The sequence below is a fragment of the Protopterus annectens genome, chromosome 7.part0 (assembly GCF_019279795.1).
Source record: "Protopterus annectens isolate FY-2018-M chromosome 7.part0, PAN1.0, whole genome shotgun sequence".
Lineage (NCBI taxonomy): Eukaryota > Metazoa > Chordata > Ceratodontiformes > Protopteridae > Protopterus > Protopterus annectens.
In genome coordinates, this window is record NC_056739.1 from 936,857,218 (window position 1) to 936,871,446 (window position 14,229).

The following is a 14,229-nucleotide window of genomic DNA, read 5'->3' on the forward strand; positions in this document are numbered from 1 at the left end:
TACAGTGTGAAATGCAGCTGGGAGCACATGCCTGAGTTCATGTAGGATGCAGACAGGGATGATATGATGTCCCATGGATACTTACATTTGTTGCCTTTCAGTAGGCAATATGTACCTGCTGACTGGTGATGAGGGGAGGGGTGTGGGTGCAGTATATATCTACTTATAGTGATGCTGAGCCAGGGGGATGTTTGCCCTAATCTTATCTGCATCAAATTGCCTGCAGCTATGTTGTGTGTGTATGTGATCTGATTGACCACCATTACAGGTTGGGTTGGTATGTTGCCTCCAAGATTGCAGACATATGGGAAGATGGCCATGTGATTGCCCCTGGTGTATGTCTCCAATTTGTACTCATAGTTGGCCTTACAGTAATCCACCTGTGACCTTGTATGCTTGTTCAGACAATGGCTGACTTGATGTCAGGTTGGTTTCTGCCCCTAATTTTCCCTGTACAGTCACTATAGGGACCAAGTCTGTGGTTTGTGTAATGCTGCTGTCCAGCAAAGGGGATTACTCTACGTTGGTGGAGGCAGGTATGACAAGTAAGGTATTGCTGAGTCCATACAGCCATGTATGTGTTCAATAAGTTATCTTTAGTGGGCATGGCCAGAAAGTCATAACACAGTTTGACACCTCTCCAATTTGGTAATGATAATCATGCTTATTGCACTTACCATGGCTGTGTCAGGGCAATGCAACAACCAGTAGCTGTAGAAATGTCACACTTTGGGGTGCACAGTAACTAACATTGCACATGTGTACAACATGTACAGCTGTATTAACTGACATTTTAGCATCCCATGTCTGTTCGCATAAGGTGGACACATACACCTACTCATACTGACATGTGCATAGCTAATGACTCACATACATGTCTATTCTATGTCAGTATGGCACACTAAATTCACACTCTTGCTGTGCAGTCATCCCTCCCAACCTGTTACAGCAAGACATCTGTAGGATGCCATGCATACATAGATGCAATGGGACAAAATCAGTGACAGTGTCTCAATATTGCTGTAACATACTTGAGTCATTCAATAGCATAGTAGCCTTTGCACTGACAGGCATCCTCTGGAGGATGTCCAACAGTCATATGGCAGGAAGAGAGGGGAAAGGCTAGGAAGGTAGTATTGAGGGTAAGAATTGTTAATGTTGGCAGTATGAGTGGTATAGGGACCAGGATAGCTGGTATGATGGCCAGGGGATGGTTGATATATTGTTTGTGTGCAAGAGACCACATGGAAGGGGATTATGGCTGGGTGTATGGTAGGCAGGTCACATTTGTGCTATCAAGGTGTGGAGTGGAGGTGGAAGGGGATAGGGCTTCTGTTGAAGGAACTGTATGCCAAGAGTGTTTTTTGGAGGATGTCATAGTGTCTGATAGAGTGATGTTTCTGAAGCTGTAAGCTGATGGTGTAATGATAACTGTTGTTAGTGCATATGCTATGCAAGTTGGTTGTGCGATGGGTGAGAAAGAGAGATGTGATGTCAGCTGGATGTCGTGGTGATGACTGTACCCAAGGGTGACAGACTGGTCATTGCAGCAGATGTCAATGGGCATGTTGGTGAAGGGAACAGAGGGGATGGGGAATTGATGGGTATGTAGGGTGTTAAAAGGAGAGGAGATGGTGAGATGTTAGTGGAGTTTGCAAAAAGGATGGACATGGCTGTGGTGAATACACAGTATAACACGAGGGAGGATTATAGGGTGACAATCAAGAGTGGAGTAAGATGCACACAGGTGGAGTATATCCAATGTAGGAGGGCCAGTTTGAAGGAGATTGGAGACTGTAAAGTGGTGACAGGGGAAAGTGCATTTAGGCAGCAGAGAATGTTGGTATGTGAGATGATGTTGGGATCGAGATGAGGAGTGTGGGGGCAGCACCAAGGATCACATGGTATGAATTGGAAAAGTGTGCTTGTGAGGTGGAAGAGTTGATACAGGCACTGGGTGGCAGTGACAATCTAACAAATATCTGGTTAAGTAGAGCAGAGCTGGTAAGGGAGACAGCTAGATGGGTGCTTGGGGTGACATGTGGATGGAGGAAGCAGTACAAAGACTCCTGTTGGTGGACTGAGGAAGTACTAGACAGTATACAGAGACAGAGGTTGGGGAAGAAGGAGTGGGATTGTCAGACAGATGAGGAAAGTAAGCAGAAGTATAAGGAGATGATGTGCATGGCAAAGATAGAGGTGGTAAAGGCTGAGGATGGGCATATGAAGAGATCAATGACAGGTTAGACACTAAGGAGGGATGAAAGGAATTGTACCAATTGGCTGGACAGATGCACAGAGCTAGGAAAGATGTGCAGCAGACAAGGGTGTTAAAGGATGATGACGTTTATTTACTCACAAGTGAGGAAAGTGTGTTGAGCACATGGACAGTGTACTTTGAGAGGCTGATGAATGAAGAGAATGAGACAGAGAAGGTTGGATGATGTGGGTATGGTGAATCAGGAAGTGCAATTGCTTAACAAGGAGAATGTAAGGATAGCTATGAAGAGGATGAATACTGGCAAGTCTGTTGGTCCACATTACACACCTGTGGAAGCATGGGGTTGTTTTGTGGAAATGGCAGTGGTGTGTTAGCCAGACTGTTTGCTGATATCTTGGAAGTGTGAGGTTGCATGAGGAGTGGAGAGAAAGTGCTTGGGTACAGTGTTAAGAATGAGATTGATGTACAGAGCTGTGATAAATACAGAGGGAAGCGAGATGTTGTAATGCCAGTCTTCACAGATTGTGCAAGGATTTGACTGACATAACACAACTGTATAGGTAAATGACTACAAATATGAGGCACAGATATGGTCAGTGTGAAGAACACTGGACAGTTGAATGGTATGAGCTCAGTATATAACATGCAGTTCAACACACACATCTGCAGAAGTACTTTACTCTGCACATGCTCTGTATAGTTGTCTTATATTTACAAGACAAAATGTGTATCATAGTTATATGCACAGGTAACATATGGATATGTACAACATCCCAGTAGCTGGCCTAGTCACTACAGCCTAGGCTATACTTTCTTATTTTTTTTCTCACACTACTTCAGCTTTGTGCTGATGGACTGTCTATGACAGATGTGGTTTGAATAGTTGGCAGCTTATCTTTTGTATATGTTTTGAATACTGCTTGTTTAACAGGGTTTGTCTGAACATGCTACTTCTGCATGGGTTTCAGTCTGACAAAGCTCTGTGTCTGCATAGCTCTCAACTGTAGGGCTATCCACATGCTATGGCCATCAGTGCTGTTCAGCAGTATATCAGTACAGCAGGTCTTGTTGAGACATATGCTTTCAAACCCCTTTTTCACATTATTACAGCCCACCTACTGCATTCAATTACATGCTTACTTGTTTCACATATCTTTTTTTCTGGCTATTTCATAGATATATCCTTTCTTATTTTTTTTTCTCACACTACATCAGCTTTGCACTGATGGACTGTCTATGACAAATGTGGTTTGAATAGATGGCAGCTTGTCTTTTGTACGTAATGCTCATGAACATGTGATAGCCTGAGCACCAACTGGTGTTCCCTAGTTGCTGATTGCATGCAGAGCAGCTGTGTAGTTATTCCAATAACCAATGCCATGGCAACACACTTGTATAATTGACTACTCCATTAGGTGTTGGCCCTTTCCCTTACCTGTGAGGAAGAGATCCTGGTGAGCTAATACCTCTTAGAACAAGACCTGGGGAGACAAGCCAACTAAACAGTGGAAAATATTCAAGACTTAGGGGCAGAATGTGAGTATTGCTGTTATATGTTTTTAATACTGCTTGTTTAACAGGGTTTGTCTGAACATGCTAACATGCTACTTCTGCGTGGGTTTCAATCTGACAAAGTTCTGTGTCTGCATAGCTCTCATCTGTAGGGCTATCCCCATAATGGTCAAAGGTTTGCCTGTTATATTTGGTCTGTTCTCCATACAGGTGTTGCCCTTGGCAAATCAGTAGCATACTCTGGTGATTGCAATCAGTACATGCCAACATCCATTTGTGTTTCAGATTTTATATCCCTCAGAAAAGATATGTAACAACAAACCCTGTAACACCAGCAATTTTCTCAGTGTATAACAGCAATATTTCAAGTATGGCCATGTTTTTGGGGCTCAGTCCCAAATTATGTCAAGCTTGGTACAGATGCTATACAGTAGGGGGTTGATAGGTAGGGTCTACCATTATTTTGTTCTGTCATTCCTGATGAGGGGAAAGGATGGACAACATATGGGACTCTGTACATTCAAGAGGTTGGCATATGGAGAATGCTCTAAGATGCGCTTGTAACATATTTTATGTGGGGGAGAGTAAGAAGTGTTTTAAAACTAGGCTGTTAGAACATGTGAGACATATTACTGATGAGGAAGAAGACAGTTCTATAGCTGTACATGTCAATAATTCTCACAATGGGGGTAGTACTCATGAAAGAAGATTTGTTATGTACAGAGTTTGATTAAATTCTTAAATGTGATGCTTTATCCCCTGGGGGTTGAATGTGTAGTGTAATTGGAGGCTATGTATATACATGTAATTAAGTGTAGTGGATTACAAGGTACTGCTTTGGAAAAAGTGTTTCTCAGTTTGGTCAAATAGTCATAAACAATCAATTGTTATGTACAGAATCAATGTATGTTTTTAAATGTGATACTTTATCCCCTGGGGGGTTGACTAAGGAGTGTAATTGGAGGCTGTGTATTTAAATGTACGTAAGTGTTAATTGCTTCTTCTAATTAAGGCAATTATTTCTTGTAATGTGTTACTTCCTGAAGGCTTTGGCAAAGTCATCAGAGTAAAATGAACTTGTATGAATTCCTGGCGGTTTTTATTTTTGTTTACTATCTTTACTCATTGTAGTTGTGCTGCTAAGAGGTCACTGTATATGTCTGGCAATTGTGTATCACCTATCATGGTTTTGTAGCAGTGTACTGTTCACTTCTTTTTTGATTGGGGAACAGATGTGAGGGTCATGGGTCCTTTTGTATCCAGCTGTGCATGCTGGCTCAGTTATGGGTGGTCTATCAGCAGCATATGGTTGTATAGGCATTTAGAGACATGTATGCATATATATATATATATATATATATATATATATATATATATATATATATATATATATATATATATATATATATATATATATATATATATATATATATATATATATATATGTTTATACATTTATATATTGTTATACATATATATATATCTCCACACATGTCTAGCTATCTCGCTATATATGTAAATATTTTTTTCATCTATATATTTGTAGATAATCATTCCTGATTGCACAGTGTGTCTTTCCTATTGTAAAATGACTGTACTGCATGATATGTGGTAAAAAACATCCTAGCATCTCACAGCTAAGATGGTCTAGTGGTAAATTGCTGTGACTATGGTGTATAGCATACTGATTTCAAGACTGAGCATGGTTGATTATTTTGTTACTGGCAAGAAGAAGAGCTGCTGAATACAGAGTAATTAAGGCACTTTTAAGCAGTTGTAAGCGGGTTTGCACAGGTTTGTGTGGTACTAAGCAGTGCTAAAACACGGTCAAACTGATAGGCATTTAAACTGTGTAGGCTTCACTTACCGATGCTTACCAGTGCACAGATATGCTTAGCAGAGCTAACTACTGGTCATCATTCACATTTAAGGAATGTGTAAACCTGCTAAGCATAGCTAAGCCCTGGTAACCATTGCTCACATTCCAGTCTCATAAAATAACAGAGTAATGACATCATGTAATAAATGTATTTAATTTCCTGTACATAACATGCTTTTATGTGCTCTCATTACAGTAGCAAGGGGTGTGACTATACTGTCCAGGTCACATGGGTATACATGGGTAGTATCAGATTTTTTTTTATTTATTATTTTTTATACATGGGTAGTATCACATGTTATATGCAATCACACTTGCATGTTACACCAGCTACAGTACACTGATTGATGATTATGATTCCACACATATTTTATTATAAAATTAGTACTGTTGACATTGCTTTTCCATGTAAAATTAGATTGCCTATTGTAGTACAACAACCATGCACCTCTGCATGCAGAGCTGGGACTCTGAGTACTACACTGTCTTGTTATTGGTGTTTCAGCTGAATGTTTTTATGTATCTCTTATTTGATATCAATATGATATTATTATATTCACTGTAGAGTACTATGTTATTTGCCCATGTCATTGAGGACTGCTGTCATGTAGTAATGGCATACATTTCAGTTTCAGACTTCTATCCTTCAGGACATTCATCCTAATGCATAACATGTTTTCTGTCCACTTCCTGTCCATCCTCTGTGCAGATGTGCAGATGTCAGGTATTGCTAAGGCCATACAACTATGTAGATGCCCACATAGTTTTGTGCTGTAAGCTTAGGCACTGCTGCTAGCTCCAACAAATGGGACATCCTTCATGTAGACCTTGGCCCTATTACTTGCCTGTGTGAGGGACATTACAGAGGTGCTGGGCTACACATTCACAGACATTAGGTGGGAATACTTCACAGGACAGAACATCTGGAGACAGCACAACATGGGGGACATATCTCCAGAATTGTGAACCAATTCTATATCATCATCAGTGCTGTTATACACATGTGGGTTGATAGGTTGACAGAGTTTGTGTGGACATGCATATAGTGACTCCACTTCTGACAGTGATATGTCTCTGATCATACTTCTCCACTTGCATGCTGCCCACGGACTGGCCACGTATTTGCCTGTTATGTTTTGTCTGTTCCCCAGACAGTTATTGTCCTTGGAAAATCAATCAGGGACTCTGGAGAATGCAGTCAGTAAATACTAAAATCCATTGGTATTACTACCTTCATATTCCTCATAAAGGATATGTTACGACAAAACAAGTAACATCAACAACTGTCTAAATGTCTGGCAGCAATATGTCCAATCTACGCCTGTGTTTGTGCCTCTGTCCCCAAATGATGTCAGGCTTTGTCCAGATGTCATGCACTATGAGGCTCAGATGTATTTAGTAGAATTATTTCTTGCCTTCATTCCTCTTACCATCCTAGTGACGTAGTAGAACCACAGACATGTTACAAGGAAGAGGCCATAGATATCATCCCTGAGCCTGTACATTCGGAGGTGAACTGTACATTCCAGAGGTCTGTGCATGTCTGGCCATTGTTAACAGGCTGTTGGGATTGTGTACAAATGCCATGTGTACATGTTATTTGGGCTGTGTATGGAGGGGGTAGATGTAAGTGTTATGGCTCCTTTTTTATCTGACTGTGCATGCTGCTCCAGTGTCTGCTGCTCTATTGGCTGTATGCCTTTGTAGCAGCAGACTGAGATGTGTCCTGTACCACGGTCAAGATTCAGACTACACTGAGAATTGGACCACTACATGTATGGGTAGTGTGTGACTGGAAACTATGTATTTCTTCATACAGTCTGTATACTCTACTGTTCACCTGACCTAACGGTATGAGACTGTGACTATGGTGGAATTGGTTGTGGGTATACACTTTCACACTTGTGCCTGATTTTTGTTGCTGTAGCATCCCTGTAGTGCCTGACATCCCAAAGGGGGATGACAACACATTCACTGACATTGAGCTTAAGGCCTTGGCTCTGACACCAGTCATTTGTCTCGGTGAGGCCTTTCTATAGGATGTCAACATCACTTGTGTAGTTAATAGCTCCCAACTTGCAATCATCTGCAAACATTGTCAGCCAGAGTGCCTTCATGCTGGCATGGACTTCAGAGAAGTTGATACCAAACAGGAGAGGACCCAAGACCAAACCTTTGGAACTCCACACATGACTGGTCAGCAGTCTGACTTGGGCTCAGCTACTTTCACACTGTGGGTTCTATCTGTGAGACAGTTTGCAACCCACCTACTGTTATAGGGGTTGATGCATAGCTTAGTGAGTTTATCCATGAAACCTGACTGGAGAATGTTAACAATGGGCTTGACCAGACTGAGGTAGGCTGTATAAACCACCTTGCCTTCATCCACAGCTCTGGTGACTGACTCAAAGAAGTCGAACAGGTTGATTGAACAGGCATGATCTACCCTTCACAAAAGCAAACTGTGTGGGATCCTGAGTCTGGAGATTTCCATATCCCTGTTTCGTAGGTCCATGACAATGTGTTCCATAGCTTTGCATGACAGCCTTGTCAGTCTAATGGAGCGATACTTCCCAGGGTCTGCAGTCACTCCTCCTGTGTGGAGAGGGATAACTGTAGCAGTGCACCAGTCAGTAGGGACAAAGCCTGAGGTGAGGCTGTGATTGAACAGGGCACACAGCTGAGATGCCAGTTCGTGCTGTAGCTCATGCAGAAGACAGCCAGGGATATTGCCAGGTCCAAAAGCAGCTGTATTCTTGGCCTTGGACAGTGGTATATTAACCAAAGCAGCAGTACTACTGGGTGCCTGGCAATGTACTGGTATTGTGATTTGTCCTTTTGGGGTAGGAAGAGGGCTAAAGTTGCCCACTGGATCTGTGTGCCAGTATATTGGCAATATTTGTTGCCCCTGTATAGAAGGTAACATTGTGCAGAAGCTCAGAGCACATGTTGTTATTGCAGTGGAAATTCCTTGCATAACTATAGGAGGCCTTGTGGTTGTCTTTATTGTGTGCTGCAATTCTGTTTTCACAGTTAGCTTACAGTATTTGATGAGGAATCTCATCTTTTTGTTGAGGCTGACAAGGGGGGTTTTCCAGTCTTGGGACTTCACCTTATTCCATATCAGTTTCCTCCTTCTGTTGTAGAGTTTTTTGGCCAGGGGACCACCAGATTGGTTTCCGTTTTCTGGAGAAGACAGTCTTGTTTCTATTGGGTATGGCAGAATCCATGCATTGTGTACATGTTCGTACAGCATTGGTGTGTGTTTGGAGGTCATGCAACTAGTCTCCATTTGCATGGGTGCCGTGAAGTTAGCCACCTCTGATCTTTGGAGCCCAAAGTTAACTTTGGAAAGGTTTTTCATGGTGGTTACATTTGCAGGGGGTGGGAGGGATGTGGATTTCTAAGGTGATGGCAGAGTTGACTATTGATGTACAGCAACAGTCACCCATGTTAGTTCTGACTAGGTCCATGATGTTGCTACCTATAGTGGGAGTAGAAATGAGCTGGTCCAAGCCATTGGAATGAATGCATTTCAGGCAACACTGGGCAAGTGCATTGATACATGGGTAGCTTTCACAGTTAATGGAGGGGTAGTTGAGGTCAACCAGTATGATAGTGTTAAGTTGGACAGTAATAATCTCCAGGGCAGTTAGGAACGTGGGGTTTTACTCTTGGGACATGGTTGGGGACCTTTAGCAGGCTAGAACTTGAATTGCTGTCTTACCCTATGTTAGGTACACCTGCAGTATCTGTGATGCATTATGTTGGGCTACTAGTGTGGATGTGTGTGCATCCTTTGTGAATAAGGAGTGCTTCAAGTGAGATCCTTTTGAGATTTAGAGTTCTAATGTTGAGTAACATGACCCTCAGATTGCATTTGTTTGTAGCTGTTATATATATATATGTATATTTATGTATACATGTGTGAATATATGTATGCATATATACATATATATATATATATATATATATATATATGTATGTATATATATATATATATATATATATATATATATATATATATAGATATAGATATTTATATATAATGTGTATATGTATTTATATACTTTTCTATATATATGTGCATGTATATATGTATATATTTTACATGTTAATCTCTATAGCTATATATTGTGTCTATATTTGTCCTCATATATGCATCACCATACATAAATACATGTATATATAGAAAACCTGACTGATTCTATAAAATCTTTCCCCTACTGTTGAATGACTCTATTGACTGATATGTCTAGAAAAGCATCAGTATTCTGTAAAGCTCACATGGTGTAATGGTTTATTGCTCTGACTATAATGTATAGGGCCCTGGGTTCAAGGCTTGGCTGGACAGTTGCTGCTGGTTATGGTATGGATATGTATGTATATATATTTTGTTTTGTTTTATGTGTATAGATATATCTGTATGTAGTGATTTACTTTTCTATCTGTACATGTATTTCTAAATGTATATATTTCATATGTATATCTCTGCATATATTATGTATTTATTTGTTCATATGTATATGCATCTCTATACACATATGCATTTGTATATATGTGTGTGTGTGTGTGTGTGTGTGTGTGTGTGTGTGTGTGTGTGTGTATATATATATATATATATATATATATATATATATATATATATATATATATATATATATATATATATATATATATATATTTTTTTTTTTTTTTGAAAAACATCACATACATCTGCAGCTCAGATGGCTTAGTGGTAGACTGCTGTGGCTATGATATGCAGGGTCCTGGGCTCAATACTTACAAGGGCTAATCCTTTTTTTGCTGGCCCAAACAAGAGCTGTTGGATACTTTTAAGCAGTTGTAAGTGGGTTTGAGTAGAGCTAAGCGAAGCTAAGTGATGCTTACATCTGCTTAAACCTATGCTAATTTTAAATAAAGAAAAGAAAAAAAAGAGACAGGAAAGAGGTGATGTGTAGCAAGCAGAGGGAAAAACAATATGAGAAGCAGCTAGGGATGTGCAGGACGGGTGTAGGAAAGGACCATAGCTCTGCATTTCTTCGACAGTAACAGCTGATATGAATGTGAGCAATTTGGAATTTAGAGCCTCACACCCCACAGGGAGGTGTGCGGATGACATACAATAATGAAAATTAGTGGGGTAGATTGATTAAGAGGACCGTGTCTCTGGGTGAAATGCAGAGCTATGTATGGGATGTAATTTCTTTTGCTACAGATGCCGCTTTTTTTTTTTTTAAGGTGAGAATGGGATGTTGGGGCAAGAGTGTAGGTAAGTGTGGTTAGGAATGTTTGATAGGAGAGGTTGCATTTGCAGACAGACAAGACACACAAGACAGCAGACAAGGGTGGTGTGTGACACATGGGAGGAGACGGGGAGGGTGGTTGAGAATTGGATGCCCATGAGCCCCCTAGATGGTAGTAGTGGGACTGATGTCCCCACTCAATGGCAGTCACCACTACTCCCTCATGGCCCCAAAGATGGCTGTGCTGGGGGCTGAGCTGGAGGGGCCAACTGACCCTCATGCTGCACCAGTCTGCCCTCCACGTGGCGCAGTCGTTCATCCATCTCCGACTGGAGGACAGTGTGCACCATGCCACAGACCTCTCACCGGGTGACAAGATCCTCACCACACCTGCATGCAGGGGGAGGACCAGCCCCGTCCCCTGCAGTGATTCCAGCCAAGGGTCATGCAGGACCAGCAGATGAGGGAAGTCCAGGTTGGGTCCCCAACATGCTGGGACCTGGTGCCTTGGCCATGTGGGGTTGCAGAGGTGGATCCGCCAGGATCAGCCTTCCCGAACATGCTATGGAGTGAGAAATAACAAGGTGTATTGGTTAGTCATGAAAAAAACATTTCAACATTAGTCAAAACAACATGCATGGGTGTTCCAATTGACCCAGAACAATGGAATTGTAACAGTGGCATGGAAAACAGAGCACATGCAGAAATGGAATGGCAGTCAGGATTGCAACTGCATGTCGGTTATATTTATGGCAACAGGACAACGACAATGGTCATTCAACAAAGTATGTTAGTATGCACACAGTTTCAAATATAGTAACCAAAATGAAACAAAGGTTCCAACAGTAAATTTTGGTAAGAGCATACCCATATTACATTTTGTGCGATTATTGGAGCAGATGAGTGGTGGGGCAAGAGGAAATAATTCCATTAACAACTGCATTCAGTGAAACTTCTCAATGCACTACTGTTCAATACTCTACAATTTTGCCCTCCCTTAACCTCTACCTGGGTCATGGACCTACTACAGCACAAACACACCTGTACATATGTGCACCTGAAGTACTATGGGGCAAAGTATGACAACTCTACGTACATAAGTATAGGGGACTCATACTTGTCATACTTACTAGTGCAAGTAACACCGTGTTCCCTGTCCTGCTGTTCTGTAAGTGTGCTTTTGGCATACTTGTACTGTGATGTTATCTGGGTGCAGGTTTCTTGGAAACAGGGGAAACTATCCATGACAGTGTGATACTTCAGAGGCTTGCATTGACCAGACTGCATAGTGTAGATGGCTAGCCTCCTTCTATTTGTAGGAGTGAGGCTGCTCAACAGAAAAATTGTACACATTTTATACATATCCCTATCATACTGCTTTTGCAAATATTTCTTTACCTGTGGGGAAAATATCTGTTCACAATAGATTAGTGCTTCTACCAATATTCAGGTTTACAGCTGTAGAACTAGAAAGACATGTTAGTACAAGTCCCTGGATTCGAACCATGGTATGTGTGTGCAAAAGGGAACTATAGACCTAGTCCTTATCAGAATGAGCTACTGGTGTCTGTTGTTTGAGTTATTTCTGTCTAGTACATACTTTTCTACACACAATACATTTTTTTATCAAATGTCTTTTTATTTGTTTTCCATAATAACTACAACATAAATTAGAACAAAAAAAAACTGTTGATGTTACTGTTTACACAATATGATCAGATTATTAAAACTAGACATTTGGAAATTTTAATAAAACATACTTCAATTTAGAATCAAGATAACACACTTTACTTTTGCAGTCTGCACCTGTTAGTGTCTCACACTTTCCTGTACATTCAGGACTACATATAGCTGAAATACAAAGGTTAACACAAGGCAATGCTGTCAGGAACACAGTACAACATATTACTGAAGAAAATATTTACTTTTGCATTTTGTCATTTATTTCAGATCCACATTCTGAACTATGCAGACAAACACTGCTACATCACTTCACCTCAGTTACTGCATGCTGCAGAAGTTACACAACTGTACTTTTCAGATAAAAGGCAAATGAAAGACAACACTTTGTGGTAGCGAGCTTTATTATTTTTGACATAACAGCACTTTCTATAACTCAGAAATCTACAGTTAGTATTACTGCATGATCTTCACAGAAGGATTGCTTCTCATTTGTAACTATTAAAGTAGCCCTGACATAGTAGTTTCTTAGCAGGTTCTTTCAGTCAGACATACATATCCTACTCTTCCTGTCCTCAATTGTCCCTTGTTTGCTACAAAACTCTGTATTACACAGCAGCTGGCACTACTGAGTTCTAACATTGGCAGCCTGACACATGCATTTATTCAGTACAGTTAGAGCACAATTATATATACAGACAGTACTACCTTTACTATTTCTGATATTTTACAGCAGATATTACAAATATTTCTGTACTCACCAAACTCTCAGTGCAGTCGGACCAAGTGCTGTGCATGGGCATCAATGTTTGTGGCCCTCTCAGTGGCAGCTGTATGGGGAAAGAACACACATTAAGCATACCTGTACAGTAACATATACAATTTTTAAATAATTATTTACAAATACACAGACTGGATAATTACAAATTCTGGGACCTCCTCTTCTTGTGCCTCTTGGATCCACTTGGCCAAGAGCTCAGCCCTCCTATGATTTAGGTCATCATAGTAATGACGCATCTGCTCACCAGTTCGGGGAATGCCAGTGGCACTGGTGAGATCATGTGCCAGACAGTCCCAGGCCTCCACTTTGTACTGGGAACCATGGTACTGGCCCTGCAGTAGTCTAGCTTCATGGTCTTTGATAAGGAGTCCAACAATGACCCTGGACTCCTGGATGCCCCAGCATTGTGCCAGAAAGCGAACACCCTCTCCTATGCCTGACATTGTTACTGCCCTGATCAGACTCAAAAAGATATGGCTGTATTCTGGCCTGTGTGTTTTAAATAAGGCTATTTTCCTGCACTTTTCTGTGATTGGCTTATTTTCAAATATGCTAAGTTATGCTTAACTCCATGCAACTCCACTTAACAAGGTTTAACCAAGCTAAGCAAAGCTTACAGTTGCTAAGGATTGCTTATATTTTCATGCTTAAGCAAGCCTTAGCAAGTTTCAGCAGAGTTGCAGCAGGCTTAGCTGGCCCCAAGCAATTATTTAAAAAATAAATAGAAAAAATTGTTTGCATTTCCATGTGGCATTTTCCCAGCCCTACACTACCATACATGAGGCATATGACTTAACAAATATTTTAATTCATAAAAAATTAATTTACAACTGGTTTCACACATAAAATAAACTGTAGTTTGAACTGTTCATGTCTTGTATGGTAAACCAAAGCTCTAACCACTACACTA